The sequence below is a fragment of the Neopelma chrysocephalum genome, unplaced genomic scaffold (genome assembly GCF_003984885.1).
Source record: "Neopelma chrysocephalum unplaced genomic scaffold, ASM398488v2 Primary Assembly neopelma1_87, whole genome shotgun sequence".
Lineage (NCBI taxonomy): Eukaryota > Metazoa > Chordata > Aves > Passeriformes > Pipridae > Neopelma > Neopelma chrysocephalum.
This window is the reverse complement of record NW_020897749.1, coordinates 1,442,503-1,456,091: the sequence shown is the minus strand read 5'-3', so window position 1 is coordinate 1,456,091 and position 13,589 is coordinate 1,442,503. Positions and strand designations below refer to the sequence as shown.

Genomic DNA, 13,589 nt, shown 5'->3' with positions numbered 1-13,589 from the left:
TTCATGCCGGAGCTGCTTTCATTTCCTCTGGGCAAGGGAGCATTACACAGAGAAGATTATAATATCATTATAAATTGCCATTAAGAAAACAGGTTAATCTCCTAGGCATTTGTCAGTAATAAATTCTAAAAAGATCCATCTTTGCAGAAGAATAAAGACAAGGTAATATACTTTGCTTGTGCTGGGTGATTGGTTCTTGTGTTTAAACACAGAGCATTTTCTCTTTGCTATCAGTAAAATATTTCTTTAAAATCATCCCTTCTCTGCAGCCCATGAAGAGTTTGCAGTGCTTATCTTTCCAGGACAAAACCCAGCAGAGGGTGCATAAGCTCACTGGAACAGTTTACAAACAAGCAGGGAAAGAAAAGAAACAAAGGTGAATAAACCACCTGGTATCAAAAAAATGAGATGCCTTCTTTTAAGTCAGCAAAATAAAACATTGCTTCTGGTAACTGCAATCTGGAACCACAGACCCCTCTCCACCACAGATCACAAGGTAAAGCAAATTGGCAACAGCTATTATAAAAACGAAAACGGAAGAATGCCAGGGATGAAGAGATGTTTCAGAGGCTGGAATTTTGCAGGAAATCTGATCACACCTAAAGGCCCCTTTAAACATATGGAGCTGAAACCCCACAGCACACCAGCACTTCCAGTTACCAACCTGTAAATTAGCTGCAGTGAGAAGAGATGCCAAGTGGAATGGGTAGTGTGGGTTTAACTGGTGTGTAATTTTTTATTCTCCTAATCAGAGAATGAAACACAAGGAAAAAAAAAAACATTAATAAAAGTCTCATAGGAGGCACTCACTTCTGATAAACAACCAGCAAATCACAGAAAGCAGATTACCAGAGCTCTGCCTGTGAGAGTGTGAATGCAACACCACAGCACAGGAATAGGCAGCATTTTGCTTTTCTATGGTAACAGACTCGGTGCAGAGCACTTACCATTTATATCGTGGTGACTTGCAAAATTAATGTCAGAATTAAGGACAGTTTGTCCTGCTTATATTAATGCAAATGACAAACCAAGTTCCCAGAATAAGGTATCTGTTCACATTTCCTAACAGGATGAAGTGGGAGGAAAGCAGACACTGAGCATTATGATTCCATATTTGAGTAAGCACATCATATATTTCTGATAAATGCTTAGTTATACTGTTTTTAAAAAAATCCTGAATGTTTTTCTTTTCCCTTTTACAGGACATACTTTTTTTGTGGCTCAAGTACGAATTTCTTGTGAAATCATGGGTTTGGACTTACTGTTTCTTACATTTTCTTATACCTCACTGTCTGTGGAATTCTCATATCATCAAAGGGAGCATTCCTGATATCAGACAAACACTGCTGTGAAGGAAACCAAAAATCCAAGCATTACAGATGCACAGTCCCCACCTGCAGTGGGCTCATCACATCACCTGGATCCAGACTGAGCCCAGGAGTTTGGTCTTTGTTCTGAAGCCTTGGGAAGTCTGGCTCGACTCTAAACTGCTTTAGTGTGTTGAACACACAGTCTTGAACATGTTTTCCAAAGAAATTCTCTGTTCTGACAGCTTCTCCAGCCATGGATCTGAGGCTATTCCTCTTTTTGAACCCCTGAATCATTCCTGTTAGTAGTAAAGTTAAATCTCAGATTTGTAATCTAAACTCTAAAGCAAAACTGGGAAATAACATGAATTCAGAAACCCCTACAAGAAATGCAAAATATCTGGCATCCAGTTGGCTTCATTAGCAACTGAGTGGTCAACATATCTTAAAATCAGCACTCTGAAAACCATACACAGCTGACGAGAGATCAAAACTCTAGAAATCAAATGTAACTTCAGTGGTCTGCCGTTTCTTCTCATTACAGAACAACTGTTTGTTATTTTTCATTAAAGTGCTTTTACATTTTTTGTACAATTAGATATTTGGGTTGCAAAAGCGTCATGCCTAACAAAGAAAAGCCACACACTTCCCCGATTCTTTGCATTCCCTATTTCCAGAGCCTCTAAGTCGGGGATTCTTTCCCTTTCATCATTCTGCCCTGGACAGAACAATCACTGAATTAATTTCATCCCTTAATCTCTTTACTTAAGTTCTGCAGCAACAATTCTGAAAGTAAAACAATCAGTTTTGCTGCCTCTAGTTAAGGAACAGCTGCATCTTTAGGGTGATCTCTGGCAAAACAAGCAGCCACATTCTTCACAGATTTACACTTCTCATAACCTCAGGGGCAGAAAACTTTGCCTTTCTGCCACCTCATGTTGACCACAGGCATGGGATACAGACACCCTGCTCCTGCATTTATGTCCATCTTTTCCCAGGATGAGTTACTACAGTTTGCTTATCTTTGTTGGATATACTTCTTTAAAAAATTTTTGCCCTCTCTCCCCAGAGAGGGAAGATCAAGGGGATGACCCATAAACCCAAGCAATTCACAGAAAGACCATAGTGTATCCCCAGAAAGTAAGCTAGTTTGCCATATGCATGGCCTGAATACTGTGCTTCAATCCAAAAAGCAATATATACTGCATGAGATTATTTTTTTTTCTCCTTATTTCCTTGGCAGTCTGGCAAGTAGTGTGGTCTCTCAGCAGTGCTTACCAGCCAGATCCTAACTGCTACCTGAAGTTCTTTTGGCTCATTTCCCTCCACAGACTGAAACAAAACAATTCAGCAACTGTGTTTACTCTTTTCTTGCTGCCACACTGATGTATATTAAGCACTTCCTGCAGTGTGCCCAGTTTGCTGTCCAGGAGTCAACAATATCTCCGATGGGAACTAATTTATGAAATGTATTGCATCTCTACAAAGCTCCTGTTCTGTCATCAATGAACATGAAGAGAAAAAAAATTGTTGAATAGTGGGGGGAAACAAAAGTGCCTTTCAGCTTTGGCACTGCAAACTTTTTTCATCTTGCAGTCAAAATAGAGACAGATTTATTGATTAAAGTCTCATCTCTATTGGTCACAAAACAGCTTCAGAAGCCATCAGGCACAACTCTCTGTGGCTGTTTTCCAGGCTTTTCTTTCCCATTGATATCTTCCAGAGAAACATATGTTAACATCACAGAGCAGGTGCTCATTTCAAACTGGAAAGCCAATTTCAACTATGTGAATTGTACGCTAAAGTAAATATATATTTAAGTTTTATACATTTTACACTTCCTAGAGGGTGCCCGTGTTCGGGACTTCTAAGATTTCACAACTTCTGCTTTCCTAGTGGCTGACAAAAGAACGTATTCCTAAACCAATAAACATCTGAGCAATTCACATCAACAAAATCTTGAAGGAGAGGAAAGCAAAGTGAAGGGCAGCAGCAATGAAGGTTGGTGGGAAATTTGCTCACAGAATCACAGAATGGTTTGGGTTGGAAGAGATCTTAAAGATCACCAAGTTCCAACCTCCCTGCCATGGGCAGGGACACCTTCCACTAGACCAGGTTGCTCAGAGCCCCATCCAACTTGGCCTTGGACACTTCCAGGGATGGGGCATCCGCAGTCTCTCTGGGCAACCTGTGCCAGGGCCTCACCACCCTCACAGGGAAGAATTTCTTCTGAAAGCTTTATCACTTCTGTTCATCATTTCACTGTTAATGTAAAGATAAGGCCATTCAAATATCTGGTCTGTGAGATACAACACAGGTATCAGGGCTATGCCACGTTCCATATGTAAAAATACATGTAAAGCATAGCTGAGATCACCAAGAAAATGGAGCCACCTTCACTCCAAGATCACCCTGCTGTGCTGCCCTCAGCGCAGAAATCCTGACCCAGTAAATTGCCTTTAGGCACAGAAAAAGCTGTGGGGGATCCCAGAACCCGTGTACATGGTTTCTGTAAGACAAAACAAGCACGCAGAGAAATCCAAAGCCACAGGTCTTCCAGCTCTGCCTCCTCCTCGCCCCTGGGTGCCTGACACGGGACTCAAGGCAGACCAACTCTCCTTTTCTCCCACTTTTATTTCTGCGGGGGAAAAAAAACAAAACCCAACAAACAAACAAACAAAAACCCAAAACAAAACAAATCTCAAAAAAACCCAAAACAACACAGACAACCCAGGGTTGCTGACTATTTCACTAAACCCTTCCCCCATCCTCGAAACAACTTGGGGGAACCACAGGTATTTCCCCCCTGCCCGCTCCCAGCTGCGCCCTCAGGCAGCGCCTTCCCGGCCGCTCCCGCCGAGCGCCGCGAGATGGCAGCGCCCGCCGCTGCCCCGCCCGCAAGTGCCGGTCCCTTGTCCGCCCGGAGCCGCCAACCTTTAACCATTCTGTGATTCTGTGAGCAAAATCAGATGCCCTGCCCTGCCCTGCCCTTCCCGCCGCTCCGGTAGGGAAGGCGGTGAGAGGGCGAGAAGGGCTGGGTAGGGGAGAAGGAGAGAAAATGGCCGCCACTGGTGGGGAGGGAGGGCGGCCCCTCAGCGCACCTGAGGGAGGGGGGCCGCGCGTAGAGGAGCGTGTGGGGCAAAAGACCAGCGGGCGGGAAGTATAAGGTGATAAAATGAGAAGGGGGCAGCAACAGGGGGAAAAAAAAATGTGCTTGTGAGGCTGGACAAACGTCCAAGACAATCCAAGGGGACTCACGAGTCCGTGTCCAGCAGCCCTGTGTTTTCCAGCGGGCTTCAGCCACACCTCGTCCAGAGCAACTTCCCTGACATTCCGTACAGAGTCTGGCTTCCAACCCCTTAGCGTGTGGATAAAATAGGCTCTGGTGGCTCTAATTTAATCTTAATCCCTTCGCTAGTTCTTGGTGTATTTTATGGTGCAAGAGACGATTAGAAGTAATGAAAAACTGAAATAAAGGTAGAAGCTTCAGAAAGTATGACAGAAATGGTAGGAGAACAGATGGGCTCTGGTCGGGCTGATCGGAAATGGGAACACCAGAAAAAGGTGAAGGCGTTGATTAGTAAGAAATGAGCACACTCCCTCACAAATAATTTAAGTATGGTAATAGCCTAATTACCTTATGTACATAAAGAATGTTTTAGTTTGTGATAGCACACAGGAGAAGTCTGCTCAGAAATAGTGTCCCTGCAGCCTGAAGCAGGGAGCTCCACATCCTCCTTACCCAGCCCAGGGATAAATATTTCCCTTTACTTGTTCTGAACGTGCCACTGCCACCATCTCTTACTGCCATTCTTTGTACGTTTGTTTTGATCCCTATTTAGTTGTAGTTGCTTGCCTTGAACATCTTAAGTAAAATAATTTAATCTGTTGACTGCAAGAGGCTCCAATTTCTCTGAATCCTTGTAATTCATGTTGCACATAAGGCGACCCAGGCCCCAGTCCAGATGCCTGTTTGTTGCCATCAGGCTCGAGCACATCCTCAGTTGTATAACCTGACGCAGATGGAGTGTCCTAGTATCGTATGGCCCCTGCCAGGTTACATAAGGTGACACACCATCTGCACTGACATCTGTGACCTGACGCAGGTGGCATCACTCTGTAGCACTTTTTAAGAAGGTGAAGAGGCTCCTTACATCCCACGTCCTTTTTTTCACTTTAAATCTTGATCACGTTAGCGCAAGGCATTCCTGGTGACTCGGCAGCGGCCTTCATCTGTTGCAAATATTAGCAGAAGTGTCAGCATATTTATGGTGGAAATAAACATCACAGATTTGCTGATGTGGAAGTAATTTGAGGGCCAACATCAGAGGCATTTTGCCCCCAAAACTTCAAAAGTTGTCAAGTGTGAAAATTCAGGATGACTTGAAGACTTGAGGATAAGTGATTTTAAATAGCAGATATGAAATGCTGTTTTGCTTGCCTTCTACTTCATTAGTCTTGAGTGATCACATTTAAAAGCTTTCCAATAATAAGAGTAAACAAAGTTTTGTTTTACAGAGAGTGTAGGTTTGTCAAGTATTATGTTACAGCCTGTTCTAGACCCACAGTCTAGAATGGAATGGAAGGGAAGGTGATAGGTATTGCTTTGGGGGTCACCACAGTGTGTGGACTTGGGGAGTATGAAGAAAAATAAAAAATAATTATGCTTGGGAAATTTGGAGACACTCCAACACCCTGAGATGGCAGGAGTATGATTAATCCTGTGTGGATGGAGGAATGTACGTGCTAACTCTGGCTGAGACATTTCCAGAAGTATGAGCTGAGACTTGACCTTGAGTCCTAGTCAAAAATAAGGTTAATTTGTAAGAGTACTGGCTTTATGCCCCTTATTGAATAAACATTGAGATGATTAAAACCTGTAGCAAAGCACTAGGCCTCGCAGGCCTGGGGATTCAGCATCTAAGAATCCTCTCCAGTATTTTTGAAGTGGAATTTTTTTCTGTCTGTAACAAAGGAGCTGCGCTCAGCAGAGGGAGGACAATGTGCAGCTGTTATCAATGTAACTCACAAGGGCTGGATCGCGCCTGGAGAGCGTGATCCTCCCACAGCAGGAGATATCAAGGGCTGGATCGCGCCTGGAGACCGTGACCCTCCCACAGCAGGAGATATCACTCAGGCCCAGGGCAGGCAGAGTCTCCAACACACCCAGAGTTACAGTCAGCAGCCTCAATCAACACCCCACAGCTCCCAGCCCTGTCAGCTGCTCGCAGACACACCACATGTACATGCACTGCTGGGATTATTGGGTGTGTGGGTGCCTCCCACCAATGGCGACAGGGAGGGATTTTATTCATAGGTGTTTTTAAAAAAAACAAAAATCACACTGCAAATACATGTGAGAGCATCCCCGTCTGCATCATGTGAGTCTCATCCCACTGCATCTGAGAGAGAACACTGAAAAAGAGACAGGAAGCTCAGGGCTCCATTTCACAATTTGTGAAATGTCAGGGGAAAAGAAGCTGGTTCCGGTTGTGTCACTGAAAAATTATTTCTCTCTTTTCTGCTTTTCATGATGCTTCTTTTACCTCTTTGCTTCTCAGGCTGCAGATCAAGGTTTCCATCAATAGAGAAAAGGATGTTGTAGAGAGCCCAGCATATCACGATTCAGTGCAACAGAGAGACAGGGTCAGTTATTAAACTGTTGTCAGCCTGCAGGGTTTTCAGCATTTGGTAAGGAAAGCTGTTGGAAAACTACTTTCTCTCCTGTAGCATTAAGTGAACATACATACTTTTGTATTTTTTAGCATATTTGTAGTTGAGGCCATTGGGCAAACACCCACTACCCAGTGTCCATAGAGTTTCTGGCCCTTCTGTGTCAGTTCCCTGATCCTGCAGGATCTTAACTCCATAACCTGTATAAAACCAGTACAAAAATATGTATAACTACAAATATTACTACTACAGCAGGAGTGAGGTAGTCAGCTATATCACTACTGCTAAATACTTTTCCTTACTAAACACCAGATCAGCAGAGCTCTGATATGAAGCCTTATCTACAGGAGGAAAATGTAGGGATTATAAAGTTTGTACCTCGTCACCAAGAGTCAGCCTGAAAGTGCGACTATGCAAATTGAAGTAAAAAAGGAGTCATGAAGCTTAACATCCACTGGCAATGATTCACACTTTTGTTTACACTTCGAAAATCCTCTTTGCCTTAAATTTTCTCTTGGGGACATGTGTTTTTACAGGACAGTTTCTCACTTCTGCCCAGAGCAGAGCTAGTCAAGCAAAGGCTGTAACTCTCAGCAAACCTTCCCAAGTATATAAAAGGATTAGGTAAGGGTGTTGTTATTGGCTTTGTCTTGCTGGAAATAGTGCATTTTCATTACACTGGAATAGTCTACTTTTTCTAAGATCTTACACAAGACAAAGGGTTGATTTCTACCATGATGCAGGTAAGAGAATTCAAATTAAAATGGGAAGTATAGGTCAGGATGGAACAACAGTCATGCTGAAGTAAAAGCTCATGAATCATCTCCAGTGTGTCTTACACAGTGTCAAAGCATTTTTTTTTTAATATGAAGACACAGTATTTGTTATTCATGCAAAAATTCCAGATAAAAACCAAGGGATTGTCAAAAATCCATTTTACCCTTTCTGGTGGTGGTGGGAGACTTTATAATGCTCTAAAAGGGCCATTCAGTGTCTTGGCCACTGGCTTTCATTTCACAACAAATGTAAGATTCCACTTCCTCCATTTTAGGTAGCCCACTGTTTTGAGTAAGAGACTGTAAGGAGAAAGGGAAGAGAACAAATGCAAACACACCTCATCTGAATAGCTCCATAGCCCAGTAGAATGAAATATGTCAGGCCAAACCCAATTCCTGTTTTCTTCAGTACTGAGTTTTAGAGGTAAAACACAATGGTTTGTGATTTTTATTGGATTAGAAGGCAAGTGGTTTTCTATATGTTCTCAAAGCCCTTTGAATATATTTTTAAAAAATCTTAATAAAAATTAGTCTTTTTAATATAGGCAAGTTTCAAAAGACTTCAGTAAAAGAACAGCAGCAGATGGAGATCCTGGGGATGGATACTAAAATATTACAAACTCCATCCCAAAAGAACACATAGTATAAGGCAGAGTCTTTAAATGATAGCACGGCCCTTCACCACCACTTCCAGGCACAGGAAATTAAAGAGCTGGAATTGAAGCTGACAGGCAGAGCCAAGCATGGAGCTGCCTGCAGCACATTATTTCCTCAGTGTCCTGCAGACTCCTGTGATCCTTCCATCTATGGATCCGCTGCCGGCTCACAGACTGACGACCTGGAGCTGCTTTGGTGCTGCAGAGCCCGAACGGCAGAGATTCACGAGTAGTCTGCCAGCAAGGCTGGTTTCCAGGAGCAGCCTGGCAGCTCGGGCAGGGCAGTGGGAACGAGCTGCCATCGAGCCCCTTGCTGCCTTGGCTGTTCCAGCGTCTGGGACAGCTTTAGTGTCTCATGGAAGCAAGACCAGGCAGAAATTGTTGGCCGTTCTTTACAATAATCTGAAAAGGGGAAACTGATTTCCCTCTTCCTGCAATATCCTCCTCTCTGTTGTTGTCAAAGAAAATACTTTGCCAGAGCACAACTCGCGCAGTTGCTTCCTAATCCCTGTCCGAGAGCTGCCAGGCTGTGGGGGCGGGCAGGGAGGGGACCACAGCTATCTTGCCTCAGCCCCCTGTGTGGAGCTAAGCCACGCTGCTGTCTCTGCCAGGCAGGGCTCACAGGCATCTCCCCAGCGTGGAGGACCATGGGGAGCCCAGCAGCAGTGAGGGGAGGAGGAAGGAGGAGCCACCATCAAATGGACACTTCACGTGTTAAGCTTAGAGCTGAAGACAACACACTCGTAACAAGTTTGCCTAAGTCTGGCATTTAGACTAAAATTAATCAAATATCTGCTTGTATCTCATGTTATGCCTCCAGCAAGATTAAAAAAGAGTTACAGAAAGGCACTTTTACATTTACTCAAAACCAGAAAATACAGTTTTCATGGAAAGGAAAAGCCTTTCTGGAGTCTGAACTGGGCTGATGGAGGAAATTGTTCTCAAAAGTTTCTGATATGAAGGGGTTTCCACCATGAAATGAGCTGTTAAATAAATACCCATCAAAATACCAACACTTTTTTTAAAGCTACCTGTCTCTAGGGCTTAAAAAAAAAAAAAAAGATAAAGTGGTGATGTTCTACCACAGATACCTGTTCATCTGTGAAGGATGATAAGGGAAAAACATCTCTCAGAAGCTAAACTTCTCCTAATGGTTCTCCTGATAAATGAAGGAGTCTGTTTCATTCAGAATTTTTCCTAAATTTAGTCTGGCCTGAAACCAAGACACAATTTCTCCATTGACTTCATGAGAATTGCTGCCAATTAATAGCACAGCATACCCAATGAGCATTGAGAAGCCTGAGACACAGTTCCCTGGAATTCTTCAGACTCCATGGTCATGCAAACACCCCAGAACAACTCAAGTGTCCCCTGCAAGCTCTCGGTTCCAGAGGATTTAAGAGCTGGAAGTGTGGGTGAAAACCTAGGGATGTTTATGTTGTCTCTTTAGGAATCACACTGGTTACAAGTCAGTTTAAAAACCCATTCTATTTTTGAATTAGAATTTTGATGCGGGGTATTGCCTGGATCCTCATGTCTTTCCCAGTGGGCTGGGGCTGCCCAATACCACTTGCTCCAGCAGCACTTTCTCCTCCTCAGAACCTTGGAGGAGTCTCTGGGACAACCCTGTGACCAGACATGCTGATATAAAGCTACCATTCCACTCTTGCTTGAATCTCAGCAGTTCTCTCTCCTGGTCCCATAGAAGAGCATTACTACTTATAAAAAAAAAATACCATAATTGACCCAGGCAGGCTCAGAAAAGCTTAGATGTTTGGACAAAACTCACAGGAGGAGGATTACATGGATACTCTGCAGCTGGACACCAGGCAGCCAGAAGTGATGAGCCAGCACAACAGAAGGGTGGAGCAGGGATCACCAACTCAAATGCAAGGTACAACAGGATGGAGAAAGTGAGTATGTGTCTGCTTGGTACCTGCCACAGTCAGTGTGGGGGGCCAGGAGAGGCAGAATTTGAGAGAGAGAGGAACACTGTAGGCAAACCATTGGAACTGGCAGCTGCTTTGCACAGCTCACTTCTGAGAACATTTTAATTCCCTGGTTTTATGAAATGCATTTCCCCTTCCTTTATTGCGCACATTGTTCCATCCAGCAGCCCTGCCAGCTCCCGTGTGAGCGAGCGTGGGGGGCTATTGCTCATTCCGAGCCATATGCTTCTGTCAGATGTTTACTTGCACGAGTGACAAGTCATTCTGAGCCTTTGAAAAGCTCCAAGAGGCATTGCTGTTCCCCACTCCCACCTCATTCCTGCAGCCACAGCCTGTGCTGCAGGCGAGGAGCAGGCGGCTCCCAGGCAGGCAGGGAGAAGGGACGAGACTCACAGGACGGGCAGATGTGGGCCATGGAGCAGCCCCCCTAAACTGGGAAGGATGGTATCCTGGAAGTAACATAACCCCTCAGCAGTTACAGAAGAGTCAGTCACTCCAGAGAAGATGGAAGCTTTTCCTTCCGTTCTGTGAAGGAAAAGCTAGTGAGGAAAAGGAGAGCAGTGAGAGCCTGGCACTTCTGCTACTGCCACTCTCCGTTGAACTATCAAAGGCTTTTTAAACCTCTGCAGTTAAGATCTTGTATCCCCTTAGTGCCATTATCCCTAGGTGCAGTGAGGCAAATTAAGTTTAAAGGTAATGCTTCCATTTTCTCTGTGTTTTCTTTTAAAGAGTAAAGGCCCTACATAACTAAATATGTTAAAATATACTTTTAATGTCCAAGTTACTTACTGGCAAGTTTGGATGTCCATGAGACCTTAAAACAAAGAAATTCTGTGCCACAAGCAGACGAGGGAAGAAGTGCTCCTCAGGGAGAAGCTGATGAAAGGGACAGCTGTAATATAAAAATTTGGAGGCTCTCACAGAATGAGATGTTCACTTTGGGGCATATCCTTGGTACGAGCTCTATTAGTGATAGTGTTTCTTTTCTAAGGTGTGCTTAACTCCTAAAACAAGTCTTGGAAGCTCTTATTTGATCGAAGACTAGTCTTACCCAGCAGCATCACCATGAAAAAGAGGCAGAATTTCTACTCCTTCTAAGGAAAACCACAGGTTTTTGCTTTTCTTTGTCATGAAGAGCAGGTGGAGGTTCCAGTATCTTAAGCAATTTGGGGGGTGATGGAAAGTGGAATAGATCCCTCTGACAGTCTGGTCATCCCAGTGTCTGTACATTAGAATACTGCTAGTTATTCTTGAAATCCAGTAAAGCAGATATTTTCTAGCAATTTACGATCTGGTGGATGTTGCTCCCAGCTTTCAGAAGAATCAGTTCTCCACAGATATGTCAGCTGTGCTAAGAGTTTGGTCTTTACAACACCTCAGGGGAAGGTAATCTATTTTGCATCTTCTTAAACTGTCCCTCTGCCTTTCCATGTCCTAGTGTTCTCTCCATGATTTTACACCGCTTTATCTTCTTTGCTTACAAGTACTCTACTTCTCTAATCTTGGAAAAGATTGCCCTTCCTTACACTCTACCTTTCTGACTTTCAATAAATTGGCTGGTGACTCCATGACAACAGAATTGATCATCTCTCCTCAAGCTGTCTCCACAGGTCACAGGTAATCTGTCTGTTTGTGGGACCTTGTCTTCCCTGACAGCTCAGGTCCTGGTTATCCTGCAGTACTCTTGGACAGTGACTGCTGAGCGAAAGGAGACATTTCTGGTGCTGTTGTACCTGACTGTTCTGCCACTTCAATGAACATTCCTTCCCTGGCTCTCAGTGATTGCTCTCATTTTATCCTCTCTGCTCCCGCTTGACAGATTTGAAGTTTTGCAACTTTCTGGTTGTTTTTCATCCAGCATCAGTGTTTCCCCTTTCTTGCTTGTTACATTTTCTCACTGGAGGCCTCTCACTCCCTAACTTCACCCAGCAGCTCTGTGCTGCTGACAGCCAAATCCATCTCTCTTTAGCCCAGTGCCCCAAAGCCTGGGATAGCTTTGTACTTCCAGCCATTTGCTCAGCATCTTCTCACCCATATCTCTCACAAAACTGGATTAAAAAGTCCTTACTTTTCAGATCCAGGTGTGATAGCTAAAATGCAGGTGGTAATTCAGCTTTTACACTCCTCCCTTACAGTTTAAGCAGCTCAGCTGAGTCAGGAAACGGATTTCATAACTCAGTGTTGTAGGGTTACTGCCTAGTTTTCTAATAAAGCCAGTTGAGGAAGATTGCTTCTCATATTTTCCAAGATCATTTAAAGTCATTAACTGTTCCACAAGGGAGGTATCTGTCTGCAAGCCTGCAGTAGGGGTAGAAGACCAGTGCTGCTAATGTTTAGCACTTCAGACAAATCAGGATTAAGAAAGGGCTTTAAAAAGTATTATTATCATCCTATCCTGGATACTCTTACCTAAGGAGGATCTAGTAAAAAATAAAGGTGAGCAGACCACCAAATTACCCACTGAGTAGCCCAAGCTTCCTGCAGTATGAGCAGAATGCAGTCTGAAATCATTTGGCTTGGGAGGCCTGTAAAACTTAATCAACTGTTCCATTAATTTCCTTGTCACTTTTTGAACCACAAGGATATGGTGCTCTGTAGCTGCTGTTTCTGCAGACAGCAGGAATCCAGTACTAATATCAAACCTGTAGCTTGGACAAAAATGAGGGACACTTGGGTGGAGCACAGCGAGAAACAAAGTCTGTGCTGTCCAAATGTAGACCAGAGATGGATCAGATTTTCTCAGAGGTAGTAGGTCCAGCCCCTGCAAATTAAGGTTGAAAAAGCCGTTTGATTTAGAGTGAGAAAAGGAGCCATGGTCAGCAAGGCTCTATCTCCTCACCCCCTATGGGGTAATAAATCCTCTAATCCCACAGCAGTTAAAAAAAAAAAAAAACACTTTATTAGTGATTTTTGTGTGCAGCAGGTTGGGCTTTTCTTTGCTTAGGGAATGCTATGATTCATGACTATCTAGCTGTCAATCCCCTTTCCAGAGAGAGCACGCTGCAACCTCATTTATTCTCAGCTTCTGGAGAGCATGTTTCTGTTCTAAACATCTTTGATAACACTGGGAAGCACCTGTTGAGTAATGGAAAAAAAACATGGCCAAGCGGAGGTCCATGCTGATGGCCTTGGCCTGGTTCACTACCTCCCTCAGGCACCTGGATGTCCTTTCTTCTGAATGAATTGTTCAAAATGCTGTTTGTAATCAGCTTAGCAGTGTTCTGCCTG

At 43.8% G+C, this 13,589-nt stretch overlaps 1 protein-coding gene and 1 long non-coding RNA gene across 11 annotated transcripts in view; one reads left to right on the top strand and one right to left on the bottom strand.

Annotated features, from left to right (window-relative positions):
• Positions 1-4,588, bottom strand: part of GABRR3 (gamma-aminobutyric acid type A receptor rho3 subunit) — a 34,509-nt gene extending 29,921 nt beyond the window's left edge. For 3 of the 10 annotated variants that reach the window (XM_027692656.1, XM_027692660.1, XM_027692662.1), the window contains exon 1: positions 3,702-4,172. The gene's annotated coding sequence lies outside the window, so the exon portion shown is untranslated. Of the gene's footprint in view, positions 1-664; positions 3,413-3,701; positions 4,173-4,241; positions 4,395-4,565 lie in introns of those variants that run through there. The other 7 variants (XM_027692654.1, XM_027692661.1, XM_027692659.1 and 4 more) reach the window with 5 other exon arrangements.
• Positions 4,589-6,406: 1,818 nt separating this feature from the next.
• Positions 6,407-12,386, top strand: LOC113972024. Its single transcript, XR_003535740.1, has 3 exons — positions 6,407-6,478; positions 6,869-6,998; positions 7,517-12,386. It is a non-coding gene; the product is annotated as an uncharacterized LOC113972024 (long non-coding RNA).
• The last annotated feature ends 1,203 nt before the right edge of the window (positions 12,387-13,589 follow it).